The sequence below is a fragment of the Salvelinus fontinalis genome, chromosome 18 (genome assembly GCF_029448725.1).
Source record: "Salvelinus fontinalis isolate EN_2023a chromosome 18, ASM2944872v1, whole genome shotgun sequence".
Lineage (NCBI taxonomy): Eukaryota > Metazoa > Chordata > Actinopteri > Salmoniformes > Salmonidae > Salvelinus > Salvelinus fontinalis.
In genome coordinates this window covers 52,306,784-52,322,034 of record NC_074682.1, presented here as the reverse complement: position 1 = coordinate 52,322,034, position 15,251 = coordinate 52,306,784, and positions in this window count along the sequence as shown.

Sequence of the window (15,251 nt, the reverse complement as noted above, 5' to 3'; positions counted from 1 at the left end):
CAGTACATACCACACTTTCTGATACACAACCAACACTATATCACAATCTAATTTTTCTCTCTCAATCTCCAAATCTCTACTCCTCATCTCAAATCTCTACTCCTTATCTCATCTCTCTTCTCTCTCTACTCTCAAATCTCCTCTTCTGGGCAGAACACTGGCTTTTATCTTCAGGTGGCAATGGTGATTAGTGTCAGCTGCTTCTTGACAAGGGGGCGGGGTCAGCTCCAATCACCAATTAGCCTGGGGTTGACCAATCAGCTGGTTGGGGAGTACTTCAGGAAGCCATCTCCTGAAACACACACACTAAAATACAAAACAGAACACAGAAACTGGGGAACGTAACACGTGTACTTGCTTCTTTCCACTACGGAGGAGAAGACCAGCTCTCAATGTCTCACAGCCTACGTCTCATAGACTCGACGTAAAATAGTCAATGTAAATCCGGAATTAGTATGATACACTACATGGCCTAAAGTATGTGGACATCCCTTCAAATTAGTGTATTTCGCTATTTCAGCCACACCTGTTGCTGATTGGTATATAAAATCGAGCATACAGCCATGTAATCTCCATAGACAAACATTGGCAGTAGAATGGCCCGTACTGAAGAGTTCAGTGACTTTCAACGTGGCACTGTCATAGGATGCCACCTTATGTCAGTTTGTCAAATTTCTGCCCTACTAGAGCTGTCCCGGTCAACTGTAGGTGCTGTTATTGTGAAGTCGAAACGTCTATGAGCAACAACGGCTCAGCCGTGAAGTGGTAGGCCACACAAGCTCACAGAACGGGACCGGCGAGTTTAGAAAAGCATGGAATGCCTGGAGCTGTTTTGCATCACCCCTCCATGAAACAAAAAATATCATCAATGTACCATTTCCAATTAATAATGTTGGGCAAAAGAAAAACATTTTGGGGAAGGATTTAAGAATTTACTATTTCTCCACGCTAGCGACTACAGAACTCAGGAATGCAGACAGGCTCTATAGCCATCTATACTGTGTCCAACACACCACCCCCTGCTGTTATGTTGGGTACCTACTGTCCAACACACCACCCCCTGCTGTTATGTTGGGTACCTACTGTCCAACACACCACCCCCTGCTGTTATGGTGGGTACCTACTGTCCAACACACCACCCCCTGCTGTTATGTTGGGTACCTACTGTCCAACACACCACCCCCTGCTGTTATGTTGGGTACCTACTGTCCAACACACCACCCCCTGCTGTTATGTTGGGTACCTACTGTCCAACACACCACCCCCTGCTGTTATGTTGGGTACCTACTGTCCAACACACCACCCCCTGCTGTTATGTTGGGTACCTACTGTCCAACACACCACCCCCTGCTGTTATGTTGGGTACCTACTGTCCAACACACCACCCCCTGCTGTTATGTTGGGTACCTACTGTCCAACACACCACCCCCTGCTGTTATGTTGGGTACCTACTGTCCAACACACCACCCCCTGCTGTTATGTTGGGTACCTACTGTCCAACACACCACCCCCTGCTGTTATGTTGGGTACCTACTGTCCAACACACCACCCCCTGCTGTTATGTTGGGTACCTACTGTCCAACACATCACCCCCTGCTGTTATGTTGGGTACCTACTGTCCAACACACCACCCCCTGCTGTTATGTTGGGTACCTACTGTCCAACACACCACCCCCTGCTGTTATGGTGGGTACCTACTGTCCAACACACCACCCCCTGCTGTTATGTTGGGTACCTACTGTCCAACACACCACCCCCTGCTGTTATGTTGGGTACCTACTGTCCAACACACCACCCCCTGCTGTTATGTTGGGTACCTACTGTCCAACACAGCACCCCCTGCTGTTATGGTGGGTACCTACTGTCCAACACACCACCCCCTGCTGTTATGTTGGGTACCTACTGTCCAACACACCACCCCCTGCTGTTATGTTGGGTACCTACTGTCCAACACACCACCCCCTGCTGTTATGTTGGGTACCTACTGTCCAACACACCACCCCCTGCTGTTATGTTGGGTACCTACTGTCCAACACAGCACCCCCTGCTGTTATGGTGGGTACCTACTGTCCAACACACCACCCCCTGCTGTTATGTTGGGTACCTACTGTCCAACACACCACCCCTGCTGTTATGTTGGGTACCTACTGTCCAACACACCACCCCCTGCTGTTATGTTGGGTACCTACTGTCCAACACACCACCCCCTGCTGTTATGTTGGGTACCTACTGTCCAACACATCACCCCCTGCTGTTATGTTGGGTACCTACTGTCCAACACACCACCCCCTGCTGTTATGGTGGGTACCTACTGTCCAACACATCACCCCCTGCTGTTATGGTGGGTACCTACTGTCCAACACACCACCCCATGCTGTTATGTTGGGTACCTACTGTCCAACACACCACCCCCTGCTGTTATGTTGGGTACCTACTGTCCAACACACCACCCCCTGCTGTTATGTTGGGTACCTACTGTCCAACACACCACCCCCTGCTGTTATGGTGGGTACCTACTGTCCAACACACCACCCCCTGCTGTTATGTCGGGTACCTACTGTCCAACACACCACCCCCTGCTGTTATGGTGGGTACCTACTGTCCAACACACCACCCCCTGCTGTTATGTTGGGTACCTACTGTCCAACACACCACCCCCTGCTGTTATGTTGGGTACCTACTGTCCAACACAGCACCCCCTGCTGTTATGGTGGGTACCTACTGTCCAACACACCACCCCCTGCTGTTATGTTGGGTACCTACTGTCCAACACACCACCCCTGCTGTTATGTTGGGTACCTACTGTCCAACACACCACCCCCTGCTGTTATGTTGGGTACCTACTGTCCAACACACCACCCCCTGCTGTTATGTTGGGTACCTACTGTCCAACACATCACCCCCTGCTGTTATGTTGGGTACCTACTGTCCAACACACCACCCCCTGCTGTTATGGTGGGTACCTACTGTCCAACACATCACCCCCTGCTGTTATGGTGGGTACCTACTGTCCAACACACCACCCCCTGCTGTTATGTTGGGTACCTACTGTCCAACACACCACCCCCTGCTGTTATGTTGGGTACCTACTGTCCAACACACCACCCCCTGCTGTTATGTTGGGTACCTACTGTCCAACACACCACCCCCTGCTGTTATGGTGGGTACCTACTGTCCAACACACCACCCCCTGCTGTTATGGTGGGTACCTACTGTCCAACACACCACCCCCTGCTGTTATGTCGGGTACCTACTGTCCAACACACCACCCCCTGCTGTTATGGTGGGTACCTACTGTCCAACACACCACCCCCTGCTGTTATGTTGGGTACCTACTGTCCAACACACCACCCCCTGCTGTTATGTTGGGTACCTACTGTCCAACACACCACCCCCTGCTGTTATGTTGGGTACCTACTGTCCAACAATGATGTTATGAAATATAATGATTTTTCCATGTATTGTTAAAATAAAGGTTTAAGGAAATACAGGCAGGCACCAGATTACTACAAGATGAAACATCTTGCTCCATCAAGCCTGACGGTATTGTAAGTATAAAAGCAAAGCTTACTATCATATAATAAAATATAAAAAAATCTTGAAAAGGTAATGGAATGGTTTGTCTTAATGTGAGGTGGGAAGAATGCAACACATTACCTTGTATGCAGTACAAATCACATTACTGTGGGAGCACCTCCTCCAAGAGTATGAATTAGGCTGTTTGAGGAGGTTTTAATCCTAAACAACCTGCCTACACATTGTTGGAAGTACAGTAGACCAACATAGCTACAGTAGTAGACCGAAGCTGTGTGGTAAAAACAAAACCTTGGTAGACCATTGTTGAGCTCATGTTCATTTCCTTTCTTTTTCGGCAAAATCCGAGAACTAGAATCCCTAGCGCTGTAGGCTACATGTGGACAGTTGCACAAACATGACCAGCTTGAGTGTAGATACATTTATCACCCCCCAAAGAATGGATGGGTGTGGTTGTGTTACAAAGACAAAACATTTTCTGCTCTAAATAGGCTATCACATTGACTTGCTTATAAAGACAGTATGCCTACACGTTACCTAGCAAATGAAAATAAGTTGTGTGTAGAGTACAACCAAAGATAAAACAAGGAGCAAACAAATCTTTGGTACAACTTCAGCTGTCAAACAATTATCAGAGTTCTACTTCTATGGTCCATTCCAAGGAGTTGTCTGTCTAACCACACTGACATGTACAGCTCTCTGTCTGTCTAACACACTGACATGTACAGCTCTCTGTCTGTCTAACACACTGACATGTACAGCACTCTGTCTGTCTAACACACTGACATGTACAGCTCTCTGTCTGTCTAACCACACTGACATGTACAGCTCTCTGTCTGTCTAACACACTGACATGTACAGCTCTCTGTCTAACCACACTGACATGTACAGCTCTCTGTCTGTCTAACCACACTGACATGTACAGCTCTCTGTCTGTCTAACCACACTGACATGTACAGCTCTCTGTCTGTCTAACCACACTGACATGTACAGCTCTCTGTCTGTCTAACACACTGACATGTACAGCTCTCTGTCTGTCTAACCACACTGACATGTACAGCTCTCTGTCTGTCTAACACACTGACATGTACAGCTCTCTGTCTGTCTAACCACACTGACATGTACAGCTCTCTGTCTGTCTAACACACTGACATGTACAGCTCTCTGTCTAACCACACTGACATGTACAGCTCTCTGTCTGTCTAACCACACTGACATGTACAGCTCTCTGTCTGTCTAACCACACTGACATGTACAGCTCTCTGTCTGTCTAACACACTGACATGTACAGCTCTCTGTCTGTCTAAACACACTGACATGTACAGCTCTCTGTCTGTCTAACACACTGACATGTACAGCTCTCTGTCTGTCTAACACACTGACATGTACAGCTCTCTGTCTGTCTAACCACACTGACATGTACAGCTCTCTGTCTGTCTAACCACACTGACATGTATAGCTCTCTGTCTGTCCAACCACACTGACATGTACAGCTCTCTGTCTGTCTAACCACACTGACATGTACAGCTTTCTGTCTGTCTAACACACTGACATGTACAGCTCTCTGTCTAACCACACTGACATGTACAGCCCTCTGTCTGTCTAACACACTGACATGTACAGCTCTCTGTCTGTCTAGCCACACTGACATGTACAGCTCTCTGTCTGTCTAACCACATGTACAGCTCTCTGTCTGTCTAACCACACTGACATGTACAGCTCTCTGTCTGTCTAACACACTGACATGTACAGCTCTCTGTCTAACCACACTGACATGTACAGCCCTCTGTCTGTCTAACACACTGACATGTACAGCTCTCTGTCTGTCTAACCACACTGACATGTACAGCTCTCTGTCTGTCTAACCACATGTACAGCTCTCTGTCTGTCTAACCACACTGACATGTACAGCTCTCTGTCTAACCACACTGACATGTACAGCCCTCTGTCTGTCTAACACACTGACATGTACAGCTCTCTGTCTGTCTAACACACTGACATGTACAGCTCTCTGTCTAAACACACTGACATGTACAGCTCTCTGTCTGTCTAACCACACTGACATGTACAGCTCTCTGTCTGTCTAACCACACTGACATGTACAGCTCTCTGTCTGTCTAACACACTGACATGTACAGCTCTCTGTCTGTCTAACACACTGACATGTACAGCTCTCTGTCTGTCTAACCACACTGACATGTACAGCTCTCTGTCTGTCTAACCACACTGACATGTATAGCTCTCTGTCTGTCCAACCACACTGACATGTACAGCTCTCTGTCTGTCTAACCACACTGACATGTACAGCTCTCTGTCTGTCTAACACACTGACATGTACAGCTCTCTGTCTGTCTAACACACTGACATGTACAGCTCTCTGTCTAACCACACTGACATGTACAGCCCTCTGTCTGTCTAACACACTGACATGTACAGCTCTCTGTCTGTCTAACCACACTGACATGTACAGCTCTCTGTCTGTCTAACCACATGTACAGCTCTCTGTCTGTCTAACCACACTGACATGTACAGCTCTCTGTCTGTCTAACACACTGACATGTACAGCTCTCTGTCTGTCTAACACACTGACATGTACAGCTCTCTGTCTAAACACACTGACATGTACAGCTCTCTGTCTGTCTAACCACACTGACATGTACAGCTCTCTGTCTGTCTAACCACACTGACATGTATAGCTCTCTGTCTGTCCAACCACACTGACATGTACAGCTCTCTGTCTGTCTAACCACACTGACATGTACAGCTCTCTGTCTGTCTAACACACTGACATGTACAGCTCTCGGTCTGTCTAACACACTGACATGTACAGCTCTCTGTCTAACCACACTGACATGTACAGCTCTCTGTCTAACCACACTGACATGTACAGCTCTCTGCCTGTCTAACACACTGACATGTACAGCTCTCTGTCTGTCTAACACACTGACATGTACAGCTCTCTGTCTGTCTAACCACACTGACATGTACAGCTCTCTGTCTGTCTAACCACATGTACAGCTCTCTGTCTGTCTAACCACACTGACATGTACAGCCCTCTGTCTGTCTAACACACTGACATGTACAGCTCTCTGTCTGTCTAACCACACTGACATGTACAGCTCTCTGTCTGTCTAACCACACTGACATGTACAGCTCTCTGTCTGTCTAACACACTGACATGTATAGCTCTCTGTCTGTCTAACACACTGACATGTACAGCCCTCTGTCTGTCTAACCACACTGACATGTACAGCTCTCTGCCTGTCTAACACACTGACATGTACAGCTCTCTGCTCTGTCTAACACACTGACATGTACAGCTCTCTGCCTGTCTAACACACTGACATGTACAGCTCTCTGTCTGTCTAACCACATGTACAGCTCTCTGTCTGTCTAACACACTGACATGTACAGCTCTCTGTCTGTCCAACCACACTGACATGTACAGCTCTCTGTCTGTCTAACCACACTGACATGTACAGCCCTCTGTCTGTCTAACACACTGACATGTACAGCTCTCTGTCTGTCTAACCACACTGACATGTACAGCTCTCTGTCTGTCTAACCACATGTACAGCTCTCTGTCTGTCTAACCACACTGACATGTACAGCCCTCTGTCTGTCTAACACACTGACATGTACAGCTCTCTGTCTGTCTAACCACACTGACATGTACAGCTCTCTGTCTGTCTAACCACATGTACAGCTCTCTGTCTGTCTAACCACACTGACATGTACAGCCCTCTGTCTGTCTAACACACTGACATGTACAGCTCTCTGTCTGTCTAACACACTGACATGTACAGCTCTCTGTCTGTCCAACCACACTGACATGTACAGCTCTCTGTCTGTCTAACCACATGTACAGCTCTCTGTCTGTCTAAGACACTGACATGTACAGCTCTCTGTCTGTCTAACACACTGACATGTACAGCTCTCTGTCTGTCTAACACACTGACATGTACAGCCCTCTGTCTGTCTAACACACTGACATGTACAGCTCTCTGTCTGTCTAACCACACTGACATGTACAGCTCTCTGTCTGTCTAACCACATGTACAGCTCTCTGTCTGTCTAACCACACTGACATGTACAGCCCTCTGTCTGTCTAACCACATGTACAGCTCTCTGTCTGTCTAACACACTGACATGTACAGCTCTCTGTCTGTCTAACACACTGACATGTACAGCTCTCTGTCTGTCTAACACACTGACATGTACAGCTCTCTGTCTGTCTAACACACTGACATGTACAGCTCTCTGTCTGTCTAACCACATGTACAGCTCTCTGTCTGTCTAACCACACTGACATGTACAGCTCTCTGTCTGTCTAACACACTGACATGTACAGCTCTCTGTCTGTCTAACCACACTGACATGTACAGCTCTCTGTCTAAACACACTGACATGTACAGCTCTCTGTCTGTCTAACACACTGACATGTACAGCTCTCTGTCTGTCTAACCACACTGACCTGTACAGCTCTCTGTCTGTCTAACACACTGACATGTATAGCTCTCTGTCTGTCTAACCACACTGACATGTACAGCTCTCTGTCTAAACACACTGACATGTACAGCTCTCTGTCTGTCTAACCACACTGACATGTACAGCGCTCTGTCTGTCTAACACACTGACATGTACAGCTCTCTGTCTGTCCAACCACACTGACATGTACAGCTCTCTGCCTGTCTAATACACTGACATGTACAGCTCTCTGTCTAACCACACTGACATGTACAGCTCTCTGTCTGTCTAAACACACTGACATGTACAGCTCTCTGTCTGTCTAACACACTGACATGTACAGCTCTCTGTCTGTCTAACACAATGACATGTACAGCTCTCTGTCTGTCTAACCACATGTACAGCTCTCTGTCTGTCTAACACACTGACATGTACAGCCCTCTGTCTGTCTAACACACTGACATGTACAGCTCTCTGTCTGTCTAACCACACACTGACATGTACAGCTCTCTGTCTGTCTAAAACACTGACATGTACAGCTCTCTGTCTGTCTAACACACTGACATGTACAGCGCTCTGTCTGTCTAACACACTGACATGTACAGCTCTCTGTCTGTCTAACACACTGACATGTACAGCTCTCTGTCTGTCTAACCACACTGACATGTACAGCTCTCTGTCTAACCACACTGACATGTACAGCTCTCTGTCTGTCTAACACACTGACATGTACAGCTCTCTGTCTGTCTAACACACTGACATGTACAGCTCTCTGTCTGTCTAACCACACTGACATGTACAGCTCTCTGTCTGTCTAACCACACTGACATGTACAGCTCTCTGTCTGTCTAACACACTGACATGTACAGCTCTCTGTCTGTCTAACACACTGACATGTACAGCTCTCTGTCTGTCTAACCACACTGACATGTACAGCTCTCTGTCTGTCTAACCACACTGACATGTATAGCTCTCTGTCTGTCCAACCACACTGACATGTACAGCTCTCTGTCTGTCTAACCACACTGACATGTACAGCTCTCTGTCTGTCTAACACACTGACATGTACAGCTCTCTGTCTGTCTAACACACTGACATGTACAGCTCTCTGTCTAACCACACTGACATGTACAGCCCTCTGTCTGTCTAACACACTGACATGTACAGCTCTCTGTCTGTCTAACCACACTGACATGTACAGCTCTCTGTCTGTCTAACCACATGAACAGCTCTCTGTCTGTCTAACCACACTGACATGTACAGCTCTCTGTCTGTCTAACACACTGACATGTACAGCTCTCTGTCTGTCTAACACACTGACATGTACAGCTCTCTGTCTAAACACACTGACATGTACAGCTCTCTGTCTGTCTAACCACACTGACATGTACAGCTCTCTGTCTGTCTAACCACACTGACATGTATAGCTCTCTGTCTGTCCAACCACACTGACATGTACAGCTCTCTGTCTGTCTAACCACACTGACATGTACAGCTCTCTGTCTGTCTAACACACTGACATGTACAGCTCTCGGTCTGTCTAACACACTGACATGTACAGCTCTCTGTCTAACCACACTGACATGTACAGCTCTCTGTCTAACCACACTGACATGTACAGCTCTCTGCCTGTCTAACACACTGACATGTACAGCTCTCTGTCTGTCTAACACACTGACATGTACAGCTCTCTGTCTGTCTAACCACACTGACATGTACAGCTCTCTGTCTGTCTAACCACATGTACAGCTCTCTGTCTGTCTAACCACACTGACATGTACAGCCCTCTGTCTGTCTAACACACTGACATGTACAGCTCTCTGTCTGTCTAACCACACTGACATGTACAGCTCTCTGTCTGTCTAACCACACTGACATGTACAGCTCTCTGTCTGTCTAACACACTGACATGTATAGCTCTCTGTCTGTCTAACACACTGACATGTACAGCCCTCTGTCTGTCTAACCACACTGACATGTACAGCTCTCTGCCTGTCTAACACACTGACATGTACAGCTCTCTGCTCTGTCTAACACACTGACATGTACAGCTCTCTGCCTGTCTAACACACTGACATGTACAGCTCTCTGTCTGTCTAACCACATGTACAGCTCTCTGTCTGTCTAACACACTGACATGTACAGCTCTCTGTCTGTCCAACCACACTGACATGTACAGCTCTCTGTCTGTCTAACCACACTGACATGTACAGCCCTCTGTCTGTCTAACACACTGACATGTACAGCTCTCTGTCTGTCTAACCACACTGACATGTACAGCTCTCTGTCTGTCTAACCACATGTACAGCTCTCTGTCTGTCTAACCACACTGACATGTACAGCCCTCTGTCTGTCTAACACACTGACATGTACAGCTCTCTGTCTGTCTAACCACACTGACATGTACAGCTCTCTGTCTGTCTAACCACATGTACAGCTCTCTGTCTGTCTAACCACACTGACATGTACAGCCCTCTGTCTGTCTAACACACTGACATGTACAGCTCTCTGTCTGTCTAACACACTGACATGTACAGCTCTCTGTCTGTCCAACCACACTGACATGTACAGCTCTCTGTCTGTCTAACCACATGTACAGCTCTCTGTCTGTCTAACACACTGACATGTACAGCTCTCTGTCTGTCTAACACACTGACATGTACAGCTCTCTGTCTGTCTAACACACTGACATGTACAGCTCTCTGTCTGTCTAACACACTGACATGTACAGCTCTCTGTCTGTCTAACCACACTGACATGTACAGCCCTCTGTCTGTCTAACACACTGACATGTACAGCTCTCTGTCTGTCTAACCACACTGACATGTACAGCTCTCTGTCTGTCTAACCACATGTACAGCTCTCTGTCTGTCTAACCACACTGACATGTACAGCCCTCTGTCTGTCTAACCACATGTACAGCTCTCTGTCTGTCTAACACACTGACATGTACAGCTCTCTGTCTGTCTAACACACTGACATGTACAGCTCTCTGTCTGTCTAACACACTGACATGTACAGCTCTCTGTCTGTCTAACACACTGACATGTACAGCTCTCTGTCTGTCTAACCACATGTACAGCTCTCTGTCTGTCTAACCACACTGACATGTACAGCTCTCTGTCTGTCTAACACACTGACATGTACAGCTCTCTGTCTGTCTAACCACACTGACATGTACAGCTCTCTGTCTAAACACACTGACATGTACAGCTCTCTGTCTGTCTAACACACTGACATGTACAGCTCTCTGTCTGTCTAACCACACTGACCTGTACAGCTCTCTGTCTGTCTAACACACTGACATGTACAGCTCTCTCTCTGTCTAACCACACTGACATGTACAGCTCTCTGTCTAAACACACTGACATGTACAGCTCTCTGTCTGTCTAACCACACTGACATGTACAGCGCTCTGTCTGTCTAACACACTGACATGTACAGCTCTCTGTCTGTCCAACCACACTGACATGTACAGCTCTCTGCCTGTCTAATACACTGACATGTACAGCTCTCTGTCTAACCACACTGACATGTACAGCTCTCTGTCTGTCTAAACACACTGACATGTACAGCTCTCTGTCTGTCTAACACACTGACATGTACAGCTCTCTGTCTGTCTAACACAATGACATGTACAGCTCTCTGTCTGTCTAACCACATGTACAGCTCTCTGTCTGTCTAACACACTGACATGTACAGCCCTCTGTCTGTCTAACACACTGACATGTACAGCTCTCTGTCTGTCTAACCACACTGACATGTACAGCTCTCTGTCTGTCTAACACAATGACATGTACAGCTCTCTGTCTGTCTAACCACATGTACAGCTCTCTGTCTGTCTAACACACTGACATGTACAGCCCTCTGTCTGTCTAACACACTGACATGTACAGCTCTCTGTCTGTCTAACACACTGACATGTACAGCTCTCTGTCTGTCTAACCACACTGACATGTACAGCTCTCTGTCTGTCTAACACACTGACATGTACAGCTCTCTGTCTGTCTAACACACTGACATGTACAGCGCTCTGTCTGTCTAACACACTGACATGTACAGCTCTCTGTCTGTCTAACCACACTGACATGTACAGCTCTCTGTCTGTCTAACCACACTGACATGTACAGCTCTCTGTCTAACCACACTGACATGTACAGCTCTCTGTCTGTCTAACACACTGACATGTACAGCTCTCTGTCTGTCTAACACACTGACATGTACAGCTCTCTGTCTGTCTAACCACACTGACATGTACAGCTCTCTGTCTGTCCAACCACACTGACATGTACAGCTCTCTGTCTGTCTAACACACTGACATGTACAGCTCTCTGTCTGTCAAACACACTGATACAGGTACTGTACCTATCAGTATGTTGTCTGGTGGTACATGCTAGTTGTCATTTACAGCCGATACAGGTACTGTACCTTTCAGTATGTTGTCTGGTGGTACATGCTAGTTGTCATTTACAGCCGATACAGGTACTGTACCTATCAGTATGTTGTCTGGTGGTACATGCTAGTTGTCATTTACAGCCGATACAGGTACTGTACCTATCAGTGTGTTGTCTGGTGGTACATGCTAGTTGTCATTTACAGTCGATACAGGTACTGTACCTATCAGTGTGTTGTCTGGTGGTACATGCTAGTTGTCATTTACAGCCGATACAGGTACTGTACCTATCAGTGTGTTGTCTGGTGGTACATGCTAGTTGTCATTTACAGCCGATACAGGTACTGTACCTATCAGTGTGTTGTCTGGTGGTACATGCTAGTTGTCATTTACAGCCGATACAGGTACTGTACCTATCAATGTGTTGTCTGGTGGTACATGCTAGTTGTCATTTACAGCCGATACAGGTACTGTACCTATCAGTGTGTTGTCTGGTGGTACATGCTAGTTGTCATTTACAGCCGATACAGGTACTGTACCTATCAGTATGTTGTCTGGTGGTACATGCTAGTCGTCATCCCTTATGGTGTCCCATATACTGTAAGACTGTTCCCTGACATGTTTGAAGAATACACAGGGTCCCCCCCACCTGTTGATAGTACCAGTCAATAGAATAATAGCAAAATACATTGAAAAGTAATGTATGTTGTATAATTGTAATGCTGAGTGCAAGGTCTCTCCCAGTTCAGACATCTGTATCCACCTGTCTGTTAGTCAGGGGACTCCGTGACCAACCATCTCTCCTGTCCTCCATCTGTATCAACCTGTCTGTTAGTCAGGGGACTCCGTGACCAACCATCTCTCCTGTTCTCCATCTGTATCAACCTGTCTGTTAGTCAGGGGACTCCATGACAAACCATCTCTCCTGTTCTCCATCTGTATCAACCTGTCTGTTAGTCAGGGGACTCCATGGTAAACCATCTCTCCTGTTCTCCATCTGTATCAACCTGTCTGTTAGTCAGGGGACTCCGTGACAAACCATATCTCCTTTCCTCCATCTGTATCAACCTGTCTGTTAGTCAGGGGACTCCATGACAAACCATCTCTCCTGTTCTCCATCTGTATCAACCTGTCTGTTAGTCAGGGGACTCCGTGACCAACCATCTCTACTATCCAATATCTGTATCAACATGTCTGTTAGTCAGGGGACTCCGTGACCAACCATCTCTACTATCCAATATCTGTATCAACATGTCTGTTAGTCAGGGGACTCCATGACAAACCATCTCTACTATCCAATATCTGTATCAACCTGTCTGTTAGTCAGGGGACTCCGTGACAAACCATATCTCCTTTCCTCCATCTGTATCAGCCTGTCTGTTAGTCAGCGGACTCCGTGACAAACCATATCTCCTGTCCAATATCTGTAGAAAAACAAGATAGAATGAATCCACAGAGCACATTATCAATGGTGGTTAGGTGAATTCCAGGACAGACAAGTGATAGTATCTTGACCTATGACCAGATCAAATGTGACCAACCTGAAGTGGGACCGGAGCAGCCCCCCCCCCCCCCCCCCCCCCCCCCACTCCAGTGGGATGGCTTGACCAATAAGCTCTCTCTGTCCTCTTTTCATTAAAATCAATTGTTTATGCATAGTCTCATCATACAACTCTGTATTAAAGAAATAACAAGGATATTATTATTTACTTTCACCCATGACAAACATCCCTCTCACCTCAATGTATTTTGATCTTGGCCTGATTTGACCACATGGAATGGCCTCTCCTATAGAGGACACATATTTCCATCTTTAAATTATTACACAGACCCACTGGATTTTCAATAATAGGAACTGTGACAACAAACCCCCTCCTCAGATCTGAAAGAATTGACATTCAAAGACATTCTTAGGTTCTGTCCAGAAACAACTCCTGGGGCCTAGTCCCTATAACCTGGACAGACACTTCAGTAGAGCTAAAATAATTGTCTGGTTGGCCCTAAGCAATATGGTAGTACCTTCCACTTTCTGATAGTCTACTGCCATGTTGCTTTCATCTATCCAGTCTTCTCAGATCTATATACAAGTGCCTAAGTAATATAGCTAGATAAGTCTGTCCAACAAAGCACAATTCGGTTTCCTTTTATTTCTCCTCCTGTATAAAATACGATGTACTTTATTGCCATCAACTTACAGAGAATGGAAATGTGCCTTTATGCTCACAACCCAACCCCCCGAGACAAGCACACACACACACACACACACACACACACACACACACACACACACACACACACACACACACACACACACACACACACACACACACACACACACACACACACACACACACACAGTCTTGTATAACTAACCTTGTGGGGACACACAATTCAGTCCCATTCAAAATCCTATTTTCCCTAACCCCTAAACCTAAATCTAATCCATACCCTTAACCTATCCCTAACCCTAACCTTAACCCTGACCCGAACATTACCTAACCCTAACCCAAAAACTAACCCTAGCTCTTAACCCTAACACTAATTCTAACCTTAACACTAAACCCCCTAGAAAAGGCATTTGATCTGGTGGGAGACTAACAAAATGTCCCTAGTTGGTCACATTTTTGTTTGTTTACTATTCTTGTGGGGACTTCTGGTCCCTACAAATATAGTTAAACATGTCCACTGATACTTGTAGTATAGTTTAACTTGTAGTATAGTTTAACTTGTAGTATAGTTAAACATGTCCACTGATACTTGTAGTATAGTTTAACTTGTAGTATAGTTAAACACGTCCACTGATACGTGTAGTATAGTTTAACTTGTAGTATAGTTTAACTTGTAGTATAGTTGTCAC